This window comes from Mercenaria mercenaria, chromosome 12 (genome assembly GCF_021730395.1).
Source record: "Mercenaria mercenaria strain notata chromosome 12, MADL_Memer_1, whole genome shotgun sequence".
Classification (NCBI taxonomy): domain Eukaryota; kingdom Metazoa; phylum Mollusca; class Bivalvia; order Venerida; family Veneridae; genus Mercenaria; species Mercenaria mercenaria.
Window position 1 is genome coordinate 18,409,330 of NC_069372.1, and position 20,092 is coordinate 18,429,421.

The window sequence follows — 20,092 nt, forward strand, 5'->3', positions numbered from 1 at the left end:
ACCACTTTCTCATAAAATTTACAATATCTCTAGCCTCTGTCTCTAACGACTGGACAAATGCGATCCTGAGCCGGACAAATTTCATACCCGCTGATAATCACTATCTCATTAGAAATCATTGCAGACATGTTCATGATGTAATGTAACCTTTGGCCGACTGCCCCAAGGGTTCAATAAACAGGTGCTTTGCTTTTATGACTTGGTGAATAAGCCAGAGAGGGATCAATTTTCACTAATTGTAAAAGATCCCAGTAAGTGTAAATAAAATACAATTTAAATTTGAAATATATAGAAAATGTATTTATCAAAATAGTATCAATTTAACTCTGTTTATGAGTTGTTTGAATCCTTGATAAGAAAAAAATGAGGGAAGAGATTTGAAATTGAAAGAAAAAAAACATTTTGAAATATTTTTTCAAGATACCTTCAAATCGTTTTGTGAATGAATTAAAAACAATTTATTCAATATACCTTCTAAGACTTTTTATTAATTTATATTAGAGGGTAGATTAATATCTGCTATAAATCACAAAAATTATTTTCTTGTCTATAGTCCCTGTAATTTCATATCTGATTGCAGATTGTTGTTAATTAGACTTTAGTGGTCTCTGTCAACGGCATGGTGCAATGTATTACATCAATTATGATTCTGTTTAGATACAAAATGAAGACATGCTGTGCACCAGGGTGCTAAGTAACAAAATGTAACATATGGCTTGAAAACTGACCAACAATAATTCTAATATATATAGACATGTACATGTAGTTGGCAACTTCAGAAAATCATATTAATCTGAAAGTTTATATGTCATATGTGCAGAACTGTTTTTCGATCATAGCTAAATTAAGCCTATTTAATGATAAGGTGGTTTAAGGGATGTGATTTTAACTTTTTCATGAAGATTTTGTATGTAATATGGAAGAAGCAATAGCTGTCCTGAGAGCATATTGGGACATTATAGAAATATTGTATCTGAACTTACAAAGAAGAATCTACTTGGTTCACTTTTTATTGATGAAGCTCATTGCATCAAGAAATTGTAAGTATATAATTATAACTCATATCATTGAATATATATTTAGAAGTAAAACAATGATATTATAAAGGGCGTGTTTCCAACCAGAAAAGTAAAGATGAAAAGTATGTCATATTACATGCTGATATACTGACATAATACTGCTACATAATTGGTTAATTCTTTTTTGAATTGAAAACAAAAACACAAGTCAATACACTACAAGTTCTCTAATTTTCAAATTTTGAAAGAAACTAAACATTTCTTCTTACATTTTATAACCATTTGTACAATAATTATTCAACTGATGTAATGTAAAACAAATATCAAGTATGGAAGTAGCATACCCCTACCATTTTATACAAAAATGTACGAAAAATGCAAATATCCACAGAATGTCATACACTTACTTCACCTTTAATATTCAAAAAACTTTTTTTTCAATCTTTACAAGACGAGATAAAAATGTGAAAACCGTAAATATATATTTCTAGTTTCATTTTTCTTGCACTGATTAAAAACTGTAATAAGCTACATTTTTCAAGTTAGTATAGTTATACTGTCTATTTTTCCAAACGCTCAAAGTATTCGTGGTGTCGGTTTTTAAATAATGATGAAAATGGTACTTCCGGTCTGGTTAACATGCTAAAGCGGTAGGGATAGAGTACGAAATGGACTCCATTTCGCGAAATGGACTTTACGTCTACGAAATGGAGTTTTATTATCTAAATTACGGCTTTAGTTTCAAATATATCTGTATTTTCTTAAATGAATATGATAGAGGGGAGTTAAACCTACGTGATGTTTATTTTTGATGATATATTGGTCAGGTTAATAAAAGAAAATTTACGTTTTATCAAGACCGCGTCCTACGAAATGGACATTTTCATGCAAAATCTTATACAAAATGGACTTTTATTTTTTTTAATTGCGGCATTAATTTCAAGGATATATGAAATTTCTTGAAGATATTTTTCAAATAATAGATAGACCTTCACATTGGTCATTTTAAATGATATATTTATCTTATTTATAACCAAAATAATACAATTAAGTAAAACCGTGTCTTACGAAATGGACATTTTCGTGCCAAACTTGTACGAAATGGACTTGTATTTTCTTTACTGTTACTTTAATGTTGATGATATCGGTATTATCTTTAACAGATATGATAGATTGGAGTTTAAGGTACATGTTTGACTCTGTTAATAATATGTCGATCTAATTTTTCAATGGAATATTACTATTTATTGCGACCACTCCTCGCGAAATGGACATTTCCTGCCACACTTCTACGAAATGGACTTATATATTCTTCATTGTGTCTTAAATTGCAATTATATTGGTAATTCATGAAATAGATATGAAACATAAAAGATAAACCTATACGTTGATTATTTTTGAATCACGCAATGTGTGCCAAAAATATATTTTTAATGTAAAGTTTGGTTTTAATTTCAAGTATATATCGGTTTTACCTTAATAAAACACAGATTATCTTCTCATATTGTAAAGCCCACATATATCAATAACACCATATGAAACGGACAATTATTTTACAAAATATTGTACGAATTATAGTGTTCTTGTGGTTTTAATTTCAATGATATTCGTATTTTATACGGAACAGTTTAGATAGTTTAAATGATGACTTTATTTTTTATGATATAGATATGTCCCTTATAAGTTACAAAGAAATACTTTCAAAATTTATCGACGGTGTTTTTCCAAGTCATAAGAGTTTATTTAATTGTAATTATAAAAACTACTATTAATTTGAATTGCTGCAGTTATTTCTTTTTCTTTTTCCTTTCTCGCGTTAATTGCCCGATGATTGGATTATCACACCTTACTAATCAGTGCATGCACGTGTATATTATTAGTGCCTCTTGCATGACCACATGTGTATCTTTATTATTGTCACCTTACTAATTATCGTTGATTAGAGCGGCATGGATGTCTGTTCACTCCGACATCAAAACAGTCAAAGGTAAGTTTAATAACAACAATTATAAAATTGAGAAATGCCAATTAAATAAAATCATAACAGAAGATGAACAATCATAAAAATGCTAGCCGTAAAAAACTTTCCCGCTGCCACGGAAGACATTGAGTTTAGTATGTTAAATATATAGAATTTATAATCAAAATAGTCTTCGTCCAGTTACAAACACTTTTCAATTTTCATTGGTAAGAATTAGTAAAAATAGTCCGCCTGTTATACGTGCCATTAATAACAAACAAGTGAATATTTCTTTATTTTGTTGTACATATAAAAGAGAAAAAAAAATAATCTGATCGCTTCCATTAAAATTATCATGTTGATTAATTTATTGTTTTTAGAAGTGTATTCTTATTTCGTATTTGTCAACAAGTGTTATTCATTATTCTTTGTTTGTTTGGGTTTAGACAAACGCTCTCCCTACTGAGCAAAGCGGACGGACTTATTCATTAATCTAGTCTTTGAATGACAATCCTATGAGCTGTAAGACATGGCACATTAAATCCAGGGGTATTCACGCGAAAAATGGTTAATTTTCCCTACAAATTTTATTTTTATTAAAGCCCTCAAGTACGCCCCGTATCACGGAAGCTTATACTGATCACCCTAGTAACCGACATCATATATTTCCTCAATATATAGTTGAGAAAAAAAAAGTAAGAACACACATTCAAATAGTACAGACAATGTTCCTTTTTACCTATTAGTTACGTTAATATTATATGTAATTTAGCACTGTCGTTCGAGATATGTGTTTACAAAATATATCGTCCTTAAATATTACACGTTATCAATTTGTAGATGTATGGAATATAATTTTACTTATAAGATTCCTCCGAGTTGTGAAAAAAAAATCTATACAAGAAATATTCGATATTCACATGCAGTACCATTCAATTCTCCTAACACGTTTATTATTAAAAGATATGACGGATTAATTTTCAAGGCTTTATTCAATCCCGCCCACTAACAAATTAAAATGACCACTGTTTAAGAAGCGCCTCCCTCGAATTTTTTTTTATCCAATGGCAAGTAAAACTTAAATATCATTGAAATTAAAACCAGAGTTAAGAAAATAATTGTCCATTTCGTAATTTTTTTCACAGAACTTTAGCGCGGTCTTAATTAAGTATAATATTTTGGTTATAAATCAGAAAAATATTTTATCAAAAGTGACCAACATTTAATCTTACCTGTCATATCTTCTTATGGAAATACTGATAACATTGATATTTACACAAAGCATAAAAATTTGTATAATGCTTATTTTTCCTGATGTAAATCTAGATGTTTTAAGAGAACAATGTAACTGAATTAATATAATGTATAATTAGTAAATTTTTCAATGTAGAAATATTTGTACAAAGAACATTTTCGCAACATTCAGCGGTTAAGTTAACACAAAACCTACTGTGAATCTATTGCCTCACAGTAAAAAATATAGGATGCAGATGAAATATTTTAAGAAGTAGGCTACTTGGTATGATTATTATTTGTCTGTTAAAAATAGGCACCATGTCAATTATTAATGTTCATTCCATTATCTTTCCCCCCCCCCCCCCCCCCCCCCCCCCCCACCCGACTGCAAACATTTTATTAATCATATAATTGAGCCGTACCATGAGAAAACCAACATAGTGGGTTTACGACCAGCATCCGCGCAGTCTGGTCAGGATCCATGCTGTTCGCTTTTAAAGCCTAATGGAATTGAAGAAACTGTTAGCGAACAGCATGGATCCTGACCAGACTGTGCGGATGCGCAGGCTGGTCTAGATCTGGATCCATGCTGCCCGCAAACCAATGGCACGGCTCAATTATATATAAATATTTTCAAATATTTTATTATATTATATCCAAATTTCTTTGACGGAAATCGTTCATCATCTTTCAAAACATATTTTATGTTTAATGGCTAGTGGGTTTTTCCCAATAAACATAACTTTCTAAAAATAGACTGACTTGTAGCTCTTGTTACAATAAAACTGTATACACAATGATTCATGTCTTCATTTAAATTTTCATAAGTTTTCATACAGTTAGATCTATTGTTACTTTCAAACATTAAAGCAGCATGCCTCCAGATTTGGCTAAAAAATAATCTTTCTTTCAAACTGAAACTTGGTCATATTATGAATACTAGAATATGAATTTTTGTTTCTAAAATATTTTAAAAGTTCCAAATCAAGAAAAAATAAAAGATGACCGCGTTGGGAATCGAACCCCGGAACGCCGCGGCAATAAATAAATTTTCATGTCAACGTAACCAACGTCGCTATACCTGAAGTAGTGAATAATGACTTCAAAATATAGATATTTATAATGGAGACAGTTTACCTGGAGTAAAAGCGTGACAAACGCTTTTCGATTTTCATCGCAAAAAGTAGTAAAAGCAGCAAATTTTCATGCGTTTCCGTAACATAGTTTATCAGTAATTAAGTTTTAAAGCCTTCTTAAGAAATTTAGCTTTTATTTCAAGATATCTAAAAAAAAATTTTGTTGAACGATCTGGAGGTATGCTTTTAATATGTTGCAACAAATATTTGTAGGTGTCAACTGGATTCTTGATACCTGTTTGGTCGGTGTTTTAAATTCCATTTTAGTTACCTTACTATCTTAGGCAGTCAAATTCCAAAATAAATGTTTCAGAAACAATGATAGGAATTATGTAAATACACTTTCATGTTGATCTTGTTAATAAAATTGCAAACTTATATATGAATTACCTACACAGTTTATTCTCCATTTTTGCACATTTCTTAAGGAAACACAATCTAGTTTAATACATAAAACTTGTATCTTGTTTATGGAGCAGCAGGGTTTATTTTCTCTCAGCTCAACATCTGGCTGGAGTTTTAAGCCTCATTTATTACCTTGTGGTCAGTGGTAATGGCATAACACTGACTTGTTCATTGGGCAATAAATCTTTGTACTGTTAGGACACTGATGAATCCTCAACGAGGTTATGTAAGCCGAAATCGCATTTTATAAGTCTGTTGAGATAAGCCACAGTAAAAGGGAGCTACAGGAAATTTGATATATATTTTTTTTAAAAAATGAATTAAATGGGAAATGTTTAATCTCAACAGACTGTAAATTTGATATATATTTTTTTTAAAAAATGAATTAAATGGGAAATGTTTAATCTCAACAGACTGTGTAAGTCTAAGCTGACCCCCGCAGTTGTAAATCCCAGCTACCAGATGGTCTCAATAAATTGCATAAACATGTGGCATGAACAGTTAGGCTGTGGTCAGTTCTTGACATTGATTGATAACAAACCTAAAAAGAGGTTTGTGAATTTTCGGATTGTACTAGACTATGATATTGGACATAGGATATAGACTGGCTCAGTTCACTACATTCAATCATAAAAATGTAAAAAGATATATCATAGTCTAGGAGCTAGTCTACCCTCCCCAGGATTTTAAACTCTCAGGTCTAGGTAAAGAAATAGATTTATACCCGTTTAGTGCAAAATCGATGGTACTATTTTTGCTATGTTTCGCTTACAAAGATATTGTCAAAATTTAAAACAAACTTTAAGAAGTCTTCATCATCTGTACTAGAATTTAATCCTTCAATATTCCATGAAACAATGCTTAGACTGTCACAAGCATTTCAGAGTCGGTGTCCGATTTTACTAATATTGGTCTAATTTTACTGGGGATATGCCTACCGATTTTATGTGCCCTGATATTCCGAATTTTAGACGCTGAGTTACTAATGTGCAATATCTTCTCGCAGAAAGTAAACATTTTTTTTTGGCACAATTTTCTATATAAGGGCTGGCACTATCAGTTCCTCTGGTGTCATTTTATATTTTTTCATTCTTCATCGTGAGAACTTTCCAGTACAGGTTGTACGTCATCTTTGGGTTTAGTCGGTATACTCGATTCACCGGGTCCGGAATCCATGGGAGCTGACTCATTATCAGCCGATTTTACTACAAACGGGGATACAGGATTGAACGTGGGACCCTCAGTATTACCGAAAAATAACAAGTTGTCCCTCATAGAATGACATTTTCAATCAATAATGCTTCCATTGTCTTTTTTCAGTTTGACAGAGACTTAACGTCAGCCTGTAATTTGGAAATGATCTGTTTGTTTAACTCAGAGCAAAGCGGTGACTTGATCGTATTGATCACTCATGAAGTTTTGGCTACGTTTGATTTCGTTGATCTTTTGCTCAAAGTTATTCAAGCGGTCCGTTATCTTTTTGACATTGTCTTGTATTGAATTCACCCGACCAAATTTACTGTCCATACTATCTAGGCGTTGAATAATACCCTGTAACACATCTGTATTTATAGTCTGAAGTAAAACGGGAGAAGTCAGCGGATTCATGTTCAAGTAATAATTTGATGTTGAGTACATATGTGTCATAGGAGGCATCACGAAAGACTGACCAGTCTGACCAGTTTGACCAACGTTTAATGACTAAGATGCATTAGAGTTGGTCGCAATTTTCTTTTTTGACTATTTGTTCTCACTCACAGATGTTATATTTTTCTTTCTCCGTTTTATGGTCATCATATTGAATAAAAAGACAAACCACTGGCATTACTAATAAAAACATTAAGTCCATCTATAATATAGTCCAATTTCTCACATATATAAGGCACTACATTTTCTTTTTTCAGTCCGGTTCAAATTTCTATGACCGCCATATGCAAGCAAGCGGGTTTACCTGTGTTATGCTGTTTGCTTTGATATCAAATCAACTACAAGTTTTGCATTGTCCAAACAGCTAAGAAGTTTCATACAAGAATTTACAATGAAAGTGTCAGACAGCTGCTCTACTCCGCTGTAGTCCCGAAAATGTATATGGCTCCTTTCATCTGTTAGCACGTATTTCATGTTATTTGCTCCAGGAGAGACTTCTGCCTCAGCTTCGTCAGTATACGACTGCACAAATCCGGTCCTTATTTTCAAAATCTTCGCATCTGCTAGTTTTGGAATAAAAAAGGCTGCTCCTCGGACAATTTCCTGCCCGCATTTTAACAGCTCCGATGACGACATACTTATTTTATCTTCAAATTTCGAGTCCGTTTCTGTGTTATAAGAAATGCCAACATTTGTGACGGGAGCGAAAGTTACCATTCCTATTCCGTGACCTTTATTCGAGAACATGCTGAATGGGCCAACAAAAAAGAACATGGAAGGACTATTCGTCATTTCCTGTGGAAGCTGTATTGTCACCATTGCCTTTAAACGGTTGGCACGAGGTCTAGCCTTTAATCCAATCATTCTGTTAATGGTTTCGATCGCATCCCATGTTGCATTTACTATGAACTTTGCACTTATACTTTGAATACTTCCTTCAGTCGATTGTCCTTTTACTTCATAGGTGTTATCTTTTAACTGAGTGACGCCGACAACATTTAGTGATGTATAAATTTCTATTTTGTTGCCTTTCACCAAAGTCTCCAGCTGGTCATGGAGATGCCTTCTAAACTTTGGCCAGTCTAACAGTTCCTCGGCTGTGTCAATGCCATATTCTACTTCGGTATAATTTACATCATCGGCATATTGAGCTGGGTCCATTATTTTGTAAATGTCATCGGGAAATCCAAATACCATATTTTCTGGATCCAGTTCTACCAGACGTTTATACTCTGCTTTAATACCTTCAAACGTTGTAAGAATCTGACCAGCTGGAATTATTGAATTTCTCATGATGAAATAACGACCACGACGCAACGGATGGTCTGCAGCTTTGTTGTTTTCCTGCCGAAAATGTCCAAATCGCTTGAGAAAATTGATATTTTTTCGCAGAATCTGTAAAGCTGTAGGCAAGTGGAAATAGTGAAATCCTACACCTATTCGTCCTGGAGTAACATCACTGGTTCCTCTCATTAATTCCTCTTTCTTTTCAATCAAACACACATAATACCCGGCATCTGCAGCTTCTATAGCTGTAGCAACACCACCAACACCACCGCCTATAACACAGATTACATCCGTGCACGCCATGAGAATTTAATCGAACATATACAATAACGAGTTAATGCTCATGGACTTATATATCGTAACTAAAAATTTAACTACAAAGAGATTTACCTGTAAGTTACGCACCACTTATTAAACCAGTCATTTTTTTTCTAGGTCATCTGCCGTGAATTGATTGGTTAAAAATAATTGACTGCTGCAGTATATTTTATATTAAATAAAATTAAATAAAAATGCAATATTTTGGTTTCAATAGACGTTTTTTTTTTCTATATGGTTTTGCCAAAAAAAAGTACAATTATGGGTAGTTAAACGTATGCATAATTTCGCAAATTGTAAACGTAAAGCACAGTCTTGGAGGAGATTACGTCTTACAGCGAAACATTTCGAATAGAAACAGAGACATTTGTTTGTGTGATTATGATGTTTCTACAGAAAGAAACAGAGACATTTGTTTGTGTGATTATGATGTTTCTACAGAAGAGAACAGACTTTGTTTGTGTGATTATGATGTTTCTACAGACAGAAACAGGACATTGTTGTGTGATTATGATGTTTCTACAGAACAGAAACAGGACATTTGTTTGTGTGATTATGATGTTTCTACAGAACAGAAACAGAGACATTTGTTTGTGTGATTATGATGTTTCTACAGAACAGAAACAGGGACATTTGTTTGTGTGATTATGATGTTTCTACAGAATAGAAACAGGGACATTTGTTTGTGTGATTATGATGTTTCTACAGAATAGAAACAGGGACATTTGTTTGTGTGATTATGATGTTTCTACAGAATAGAAACAGGGACATTTGTTTGTGTGATTATGATGTTTCTACAGAACAGAAACAGAGACATTTGTTTGTGTGATTATGATGTTTCTACAGAAGAGAAACAGAGACATTTGTTTGTGTGATTATGATGTTTCTACAGAAGAGAAACAGGGACATTTGTTTGTGTGATTATGATGTTTCTACAGAAGAGAAACAGAGACATTTGTTTGTGTGATTATGATGTTTCTACAGAACAGAAACAGAGACATTTGTTTGTGTGATTATGATGTTTCTACAGAACAGAAACAGGGACATTTGTTTGTGTGATTATGATGTTTCTACAGAACAGAAACAGGGACATTTGTTTGTGTGATTATGATGTTTCTACAGAATAGAAACAGAGGACATTTGTTTGTGTGATTATGATGTTTCTACAGAACAGAAACAGGGACATTTGTTTGTGTGATTATGATGTTTCTACAGAACAGAAACAGGGACATTTGTTTGTGTGATTATGATGTTTCTACAGAACAGAAACAGAGACATTTGTTTGTGTGATTATGATGTTTCTACAGAACAGAAACAGAGACATTTGTTTTTGTTTGTGTGATTATGATGTTTCTACAGAATAGAAACAGAGACATTTGTTTGTGTGATTATGATGTTTCTACAGAATAGAAACAGAGACATTTGTTTGTGTGATTATGATGTTTTTACAGAATAGAAACAGAGACATTTGTTTTTGTTTGTGTGATTATGATGTTTCTACAGAACAGAAACAGAGACATTTGTTTGTGTGATTATGATGTTTCTACAGAACAGAAACAGAGACATTTGTTTGTGTGATTATGATGTTTCTACAGAATAGAAACAGAGACATTTGTTTGTGTGATTATAATGTTTCTACAGAATAACGGGAAGGAAATTTGGCGATGAGCTTTTTGAAAAACAGACTTGGCTGAAACATTACAAGTATCACTAATTCTGTTTATTTTGTATAAGGACAGTGTAACCTACTAACTTATCCCAGATGATTGGCTATCTTTTATAAACATGATTTTAAGTGGTTTTCAAGTTGGTGTATATTTAAAACCATGTTTATCAACTAAAACATTAAAGTACGTTTTGCTTGATTTTACTTCAAATTTTTGTGCAAAAACGAAACTTAACTGTATTCACTTAAGCATTGAATGCAATTAATTTTTATGCGTTTTTGTGTATTGGGACTTCTTGCAAATCCGTGATTTGGATGATTTTGCAAGAAGTCCCAGTGTGATTTACACAAATACAAATACAAATACATGGCATTTATATAGGGCAAAAAAATATAAAATATTCTATTGCGCTTTACAATTATATAATCATAAGCTATTTGTAACATGCGTATATATAAATCAAAAGAACACAATTTCGTAATTCATCTGGTTATATTAACAAATAAGAACAACCTATTTGTTACACCCGTCTAATGCACAAAATTAGTATTCAAACCCTATATCAACAGTTTTGAAGTTTAGTGATACTGTATTGTCATATCATCTAAATGCAAAAAAAAAAAAAAAAAAAAAAAAAGCATTCAATCCTTACAATTACACTTCTATGGTTCAATGATAGTTCGATCCCGTATTTGTACCTGTTGATACAGAAACAAAACATTTACGACACATTACTGTAAGGTAGTTCTGCACATTCGGACGAAATCTTTTTTCACAATGTAGAATTTGATTAAACTCTGATTAAAATAAGGCAAATAAAATGACAAGATAGTATGCTTAAAATATTTTGCTAGACTGATTTGAAAAGTCTGGACCTCCCACAAATTTTCATAATGGGCTTCCATGGTAAAATCAAAATTTTTGTAACATTTTTGCTTACTGACGTTTTTCCACAATGTAGACTTTAATGAAACTCCTCACAGCAGTAAATACACTTTTGGTATTCGAAGTGGTGAAATAAAATGTACATGACCATGTGCTTGTTTCTGAAATATTTGCCCATGATTAAAAAGATCCACATATTACATGCTGATTTTAAGACATTATCTGGAATTATTGAACGTGTTAAGTGTTTTAATGTGAGCCGTGCCATGAGAAAACCGACATAGTGGGTTTGCGACCAGCATGGATCCAGACCAGCCTGCGCATCCGCGCAGTATGGTCTGGATCCATGCTGTTCGCTTTTAAAGCCTACTGCAATTAGAGAAACCGTTAGCGAACAGCATGGATCCTGACCAGACTGCGCGGATGCGCAGGCTGGTCTGGATCCATGCTGGTCGCAAAGCCACTATGTTGGTTTTCCCATGGCACGGCTCATATCATATTTCATCCTTATAAAGATTGGAACGTTGCTGTTTTAATAGATTTACTCACGGATTGTCATAAATTCATAAAATAATTTTCATTTCCGCAATTCAAGTCCGTTATCCTGATAAATGACTTTACGCTATCACTTCCGGTTTATCAAACGTACAGCACTACCTTAAATAAAACAAAAGGGTTTGACTCAATTTACTTAATATTTATTTACATTTTGTACGAACAGCAAAAGGAAACGCGCGAAAGTTACGTCAACGCTGCTTAGTGATAACGGACCGCTGTTTTGAAGATGTCCGCGTATAGTCAGGTAGAACGTTCCTTATTGTTCTATTTGGTGAACAGAATGGCCGGGAAGCTGATTTTAATGTTAAATGCAACAAAATGTTTACAATTTATAATACATGTATAATCTTGTTTACAAATGGAAAGGAAATATAATGTTTATATAAGAAATAAAACTATTTTTTTCGTTGTTCATGCGAAATAAGCGACAGAATAGGATCGGCAAATTAAACATGAATCGCTAGCGCGAATCATGGATTTGCCGATTCAATTCTGTCGTTCATTACGCATGAACACCGAAAAAAAATCATTTCTTAATGAACAGCAAAAGGAAATGCGCCAAAGTTACGACAATGTTGCTTAGTGATAACGGACCGCTGTTTTGATGATGTCCACGTATAGTCAGGGAGAACGTTCCTTAGACGACGTCGCAGTTGTTCCGTCTGGTGAACAGAATGACCGAGAAGCTGATTTTAATGTTAAATTTAACAAAATGCATGCAATTTATAATATATTCTTGTTTACAGATGGAAAGGAGGTATAATGTAAACACAAGAAATATTAGAAATGAATGAAGTGTTTTTCTGAGTCCATACGAAATGAACAATAGAATAGGATCGGCAAAATAAACATGAATCGCTAGCACGGATTTGCCGATTCAATTCTGTCGTTCATTTTGCATGAACACCGATTTTTTTATAGCATTTCTTAAATAAACCGTGGCGCATTTCAACAATAAGGTTGTAAGCACAACATGAGTATTGTTATAAATGGTAGAACTGATAAATAACTTAATTATCGTCCTCATACGTATAGTCTATTGCGTATGAAGCACTGAGCAGAAAATAACAGTAATAGTATTTTTCTATAATTTTATTTTTTCACTGCAAGCGCTTTCAATGTTGTACCTATCTTCAGGCAGTTACATTTTGAAATAATTAAGAAATAATATATCTCATCCAGTGATTTGTCGTTGAATAAATCATTGTTTGGAGTTCAGTTGCGAAGGAATTATATCACGAGGGCTCAGTCCGAGTGATATAATAATACGCATCTGAACGACAAACAATGATTTATTCAAGAGCAAATCACACAGTGAGATATATTATTTCAATTCTAACACGTTACCAAGGATTTTTAAATACATCCTTGACGGCATTCATTAAATATTTGCCCGTTTTCAATCGGTTTCTTTTCCAGCGCGCCGCTATGCCGTTTGACACCATGACGTAATAATTGTGACGTCAGAACAGTGATTTGTTGTATAATAATTCACTGTTTTCTGCCTTCTTTGTTTAATAAGAAAATGAATCGGATCGTGTTAGAATTAAGAAATAATGCATCTCATCCAGTGATTTGTCGTTGAATAAATCATTGTTTGGAATTCAGATGCGAAGGAATTATATCACGAGGGCGCAGCCCGAGTGATATAATAATACGCATCTGAACGACAAACAATGATTTATTCAAGAGCAGATCTCTGAATGAGATATATTATTTCAATTCTAACACGTTATCAAGGATTTCAAGTACATCCTTGACGACATTAATTAAATAATTGCCCGTTTTCAATCGGTTTCTTTTCTAACGCGCCGCTATGCCGTTTGACGCCATGACGTAATAAATGTGACGTTAGAACAGTGATTTGTTGTATAATAATTCACTGTTTTCTGCCTTCTTTGTTTAATAGGAAAACGAATCGGATCGTGTTAGAATACAATGTCGTAACGTTATAAACAATAAAATACGTGAAACGTCGTAAAAAGACGTTGCAGTAAACTTCACATGAACAGCAGAAAAAGTCACCGTACCGTTAAAAGGTGGAAGATGATAATAATTGCTAAAACTCATTTTTGCTCGACATATAAGTTAAGGAATAAAATTTGGATACTTTAATTCATGTAATAAGATTTTGAAAATCAATTCTAGATACAACAAAAAAAAGTCAGTTAACTCACTAGTTATTGATGAAAATGGTGATATTTAATCAAATATATAAATTTCATCCAACGGTAAAGGTGGATGATAAAATTTAAAAAAAAAAAAATCTATATTTCAGAAAAAAAAAACAAATGAAAAAGAAGCAAAGCATTTAGTGCACTAGAACTACGCACAAATTTATAACATTTAATTTACTAACACATTTTACCATTTGTATTTTTAATTCTAAGGTAAGTGAGTACGCATACATAAACCGAAATTCACGTTTCGCGTGAGAAAACTTGAAATATTTGCAATGTGTGGGTAGATACATTTACCTGCGGATGCAGAAGTAATGCATTAAATTAAACATTTTCACATTGTAGATGATATTAAAGGTGGTTAATCAGATTTTGGTAAATTAATGGATTTATTCAAAACTTAGTCAGCTAGCCTGCTAACTTCACGCTGCTATGTGCTGGCATCTGAAAGTCCTTGTCCCATCCTTGACATCCGGATGGTAGCCCAAAGATGTTGCTTCGGTGTCGGTTCTGTTGGGAGTAGGGAAGGGGGTGAGGGTACAATAAGATCCCAATACCGCTGTTTCCGGAGATAGGTCAAATATATCAATGATACATTGGCGAGATGAAGCCCCGTTGATAAATTTCCCTTTCTCTTTGTTAGAACCACTTTCCCTAGCTTTCGTCATGTGACGCTAACTAGGCCAGAGGTTGACCTAGTTAGGGCACTGACACAGGTACCGCCATATACTGTGCCCTCTCCATAACGTGTACGTACCAAGGAGCTCCGAGAAGCTTTGAACTAAATGGCATTAACAATGTTTAACCTAGTTATGTAAAGTTTATGCACTGGTATATTGTTGCAAATGAACCAAAACGGGAGACATGTAACAGCTTTTTAAAAAAAATGGTGAATTTTTAAAGGCGTTGAACTGTCCAGAAGTGTGGCCCCTTCATGCTGTCCCTTTCCGGAAATCAATACATATATGAATAAATTGACAATGGTTTTGTAGAATAATATAAATGCTTTATAAGCTGTGTAATTTTCATGTAAAACAATTTTTTCTTTCTATGATTTTGTGATGTTCGAACTTTTTTCTCCGAAACATGGACCTAACTTTTAAATATACTGAACAGCAAAAGAAACTATCCAGATGAATATCTGGTATATTTTGAAATAAAAAACTAATTTTTCAAATTTGAATTGTTTCTTCATATCAAAATTACACTTGAAGATCTTCACGTGACATTTTTTTAAAAATCAATCAATCGTGAAGTCAGTAGTCTCACAATAGCCGTTTGAAAGGCTATATCTTCTGCGCGTCAGTTGCATTGTAACATCACAATTGTATTGGGCGCTCGCGCGAAATTTGATTCAGTTGTGCGTTGCAAACAACACTATTTTCAAAACTTTATGCTGTTTTTCGAGTTAGCCAATTATCAATAATTTCAATGACAATAAAATTTCACAAAGAAAATTGTTAATTACAGGCGCACGTGAATTTCGTGCAACACGGCTTTTGTGGGACTACTGACTTCAAGGTTGATTGATTTTTTAAGATTTTACACGTGAAGTTCCTGAAGTGTTATGTGATACGAAAAACACAAGTGATCTGTAAATGAAAGTTTTTAAATAGAAAATACCCTAGTTATAAAACTGAATAGTTTCTTTTGCTGTTCAGTATAATATTATGTCTATCTCTTGCATTGTGTTACAAGTTTCGAGTTAATAAGGTGTGTTCTGTTCTGTTAAAAAAAAACAATATTAAGGACACGTCACGGCTGAGATAGTTTAGCATTATTGCAATACACAATCGGTATTAAAATTGTGTTTCCAATACGTGTGCCCATTAGATAAATCCTCAATATTAATGTGAAAATAAGGGATGTGTTTTGTATGATTGCAACACTGTGAGTTGCTCTAATTAGTGACAAATGACTGAAACAATAGGAATTCGTACGTGACTTGGATAGACAAAACGACAGTGAGGTAACAATATATTCTTATATTGTTTTATTCACAAATTGTAAGCTACAATATAGAATACTATTTTTAAGAAAATCAAACTGGAAGTTAGAAATAACAGAAAAAAAATAATTAGGTCATGAGTCTTCATATACCTGTCAAAATTTGTCATTAGTTTTCACGAGCTGTCAAAATTATTTTTATCTCTCTATTCTGCAAATGCATTGTTTTTGTAAGTATCTTGGTCGGATATTTTAGTGTGTAACTTACTTTACATTCCACATTAATATTTGTGCTTGAAATTGCTTTGTTGGGCTCACCGAAGTCACGTTATGAATTTCTATTGTTTTAGTTTATTGTCTGTTATACAGGTACCAAACCTCAATATTAAGATATAAGAATTGTTCCTTTCTGGTAGACAAAGGAAACTATTTTGTTAAATCATGACATGACTGGTTTTGGAAAGAACTGAAGGAACATTCTTTGCTTTGTTGTTGTTGTTGTTGTTGTTCACCGGGAATTCAAAGCGTGACTTGGCCCTATGTGGTTCTGGGACGATCTGTGTATGAAAAGAATTGGAACCACTGCCTTACCCTTGCATGATCGTAAAAGGCGACTAATAGGGTCTTAAAACTTGGTTTTGCTGTAACTCTGTAATTCCAGCAGGTATGCAAATTTTGATTCCATACCTCGTTTTTATTACGATGTAAATGAGATGTGAAACCAAAATTTGTAGTCCTGTTTGGTGCCATATAACCTATACTGTGTTGGTGCGCCGTAAAACCCAAATAAATAAATAAATAAATCAAAACGTGACATCACCTTAATTAACTTTTTTAAGTAACTCAGGGTCAGTAGCTTGAACTAAGCAGTACTTGTCTGGTGTTAGTTTGGTATGAATAGGGCCAAATTCCCAAAAGGAAATAGTACTAGTATGGGATTATTTTTTTTTCTACGTTTATATACTTAAGTTCACGAAAACGAAAGACGTTTTGTGCCGAGAGTTAATTCGCTGTTTCAGTCATTCTCCGTCTTGCACATGGACATGTATAATAAGATTTTGTACATGCAAGATGTATAAGTTATTTAATAAATAAAATAAATGTCAAGCACGTGGAAATAACCGAACGTTTTGCAAATGTAGGCCCTGTACTATAGACGATTTGACAACTTCTTGAATGTTAATTGTGCTAGTGAAATAAAACAACCCTTATTATTTCAACAGATGCTGAAAATTCTTAATTAATTCAAGCAAAATTTCAGTCATGACTGAAAGAGTTTGAGTTTAAGCCATTACCGATCCGAAATTGTTACGGAACTACTGCCGAACCGAAGCCTTTTGAAGTAAAGTCGGGCCGCAAAAATGTTTAGTATAAATTTTAGAGTTTGTCACTATATCCGTGAATAACAAAGGAACTTTTTATTCAGTTATTTTTCATCATAATGGCATAATTGAGAATGCACTGGTTCTACATGTGTTGAAAACTATTGGCAGGTAGCACGTGCGGATTCAGTAATTTTCCCAGGGCCGGGGAGGGGGTAGGGGCTGTAAGGATTTTTTTCAAGGGGTTCAGGGACAAAAATTTTATTTTGAATGCTAAAATAGAAGTTTTTACCATTAAATGTGAAAAATCCAGGGAGCAGGCGGTCCGAAACCCCGCCTTCTTCTGGATCTGTGCATAGGTAGGCCTATATCAGTAAAACCAATGGCAAGTAGGCCTAATAGTAGATATGTCTATACAATTTGGTACTTTAAAAATGTCTGCGTTCAGTATCGCCTATTTACCCATTCATGGCACATCTGTTATAATTCATTGACTAACTCAAAACAATTTTAATATTAATATTATTTACACAAACATATATCTGCTGTTTTCATATCCGCTGTACTTAAATGTATGTTCAACAAACATCCCGGCTATTGTACGTCACAAAGTTCCGAACAATAGATCTCGTTATAAAACCAAAAGGCAAACAAACGGGAAAAAACGAGAGGACAAACAGCGACACAAACAAGTATTAGGCACACTTGTAGACACACGACACATGATATGTACGCGCACAGAACAATTAGACACTAGAGAGTACCGCCTTGGAACGGTCTGCTGTATAGCAGCAGGGGAGTTGGACTCAAGTTTAAAAGTATACAAACCTCCCACTTTTCTCTAGTGAGTACAGGTAACAAGCTGGTTCCTAAGAGTTACCCTAACACAAAATGATGCATTAAGAAATGTATCAAAATAGGACTTATCTGAAGTCGGAGCCCAAGAGAAGAACTGTCTTGTTGTAAGCATTGGCACACATTCTCAGTTTCTAATTTTGTAGATAGTACATAGAATCCGAGAAACAAGTACACACATACAAACTGTAAGTGAAAAGAAGAACGGTCTTGTTGTAATCTTCAAGTAATGATTACAACTGACACATTATGATTAAACTTCTGGTGATGTTTATAACATATTCAGATTAGTCATTTCTACATTAGATGCCGCTGAGCTTTATTCCTGACTTGGTTCCTTTCCGTTCCACAAAGTACCAATAGCTATATAGGTAATAGTATTTTGCGGAACGGAACGGAACAAGAAATATTTTACTTATGTGAATTCAGCTTGTACCACAGACAACCAACTGACTAGATTCATGCACTGCTTCTGCAGCAAATACGTTTTGCAAGCATTGGCACACATTCTCAGTTTCTAATTTTGTAGATAGTACAAACAAGTACACACTACAAACTGTAAGTGAAAAGAAGAACGACATTGCTGTAATCTTTAAGTAATGATTACATCAAACACATTATAATTTAACTTTTGGTGATGTTTGTAACATATTCAGATTACTCATTTCTACATTAGACGCAGCGGAGCTTTTTTCCTGACTTGGTTCCGTTCTATTCCGGAAAGTACCAATAGCTATATAGGTAATGGTATTTTGCGGAACAAAACAAGAAATATGTTACTTGACGTGATTTCAGCTTGTACCACAGACAACCAACCGACTAGTTTCATGCACTGCTTCTGCAGCAAATACGTTTTGCAAGCATTGGCAAACATTCTCAGTTTCTAATTTTGTATATAGTACATTTATTTATTTATTTATTTATTTATTTGGGTTTAACGGCGCACCAACACAGTATAGGTTATATGGCGCCAAACAGGGCTACAAATTTTGGTTCCACATCTCATTTACATACATAGAATTCGAGTAACAAGTATACACCTACAAACTGTAAGTGAAAAGAAGAACGGTCTCGCTGTAATCTTCAAGTAATGATTAAAACTGACACATTATGATTTAACTTCTGGTGATGTTTATAACATATTCAGATTAGTCATTTCTACATTAGATGCAGCTGAGCTTTATTCCTGACTTGGTTCCTTTCCGTTCCGCAAAGTACCAATAGCTATAAAGGTAATGGTATTTTGCGGAACGGAACGGAACGGAACGGAACAAGAAATATTTTACTTGATGTGATTTCAGCTTGTACCACAGACAACCAACTGACTAGTTTCATGCACTGCTTCTGCAGCAAATACGTTTTGTAAGCATTGGCACACATTCTCAGTTTCTAATTTTGTAGATAGTACATAGAGTTACAATTATAATGAATACAGCTACAATCAAACTGTAAGTGAAAAGAAGAACAGTCTCATGCGACTAACCAGGACAATGAATCGAATGCAATAGGTTATTTTTTTTTATCAGAGTTGGTGGTCTGATTAGTTTGAAAGCATTGTTTTTTACATTTTGATTATACCCCGTGGGGTGCCTCTTAACTTGTTCCGTTCCGTTCCGCAAAGTAGCATTAGCCATGTTGAACAAGTTGTTTTACGCATGTTTGTCACTTCC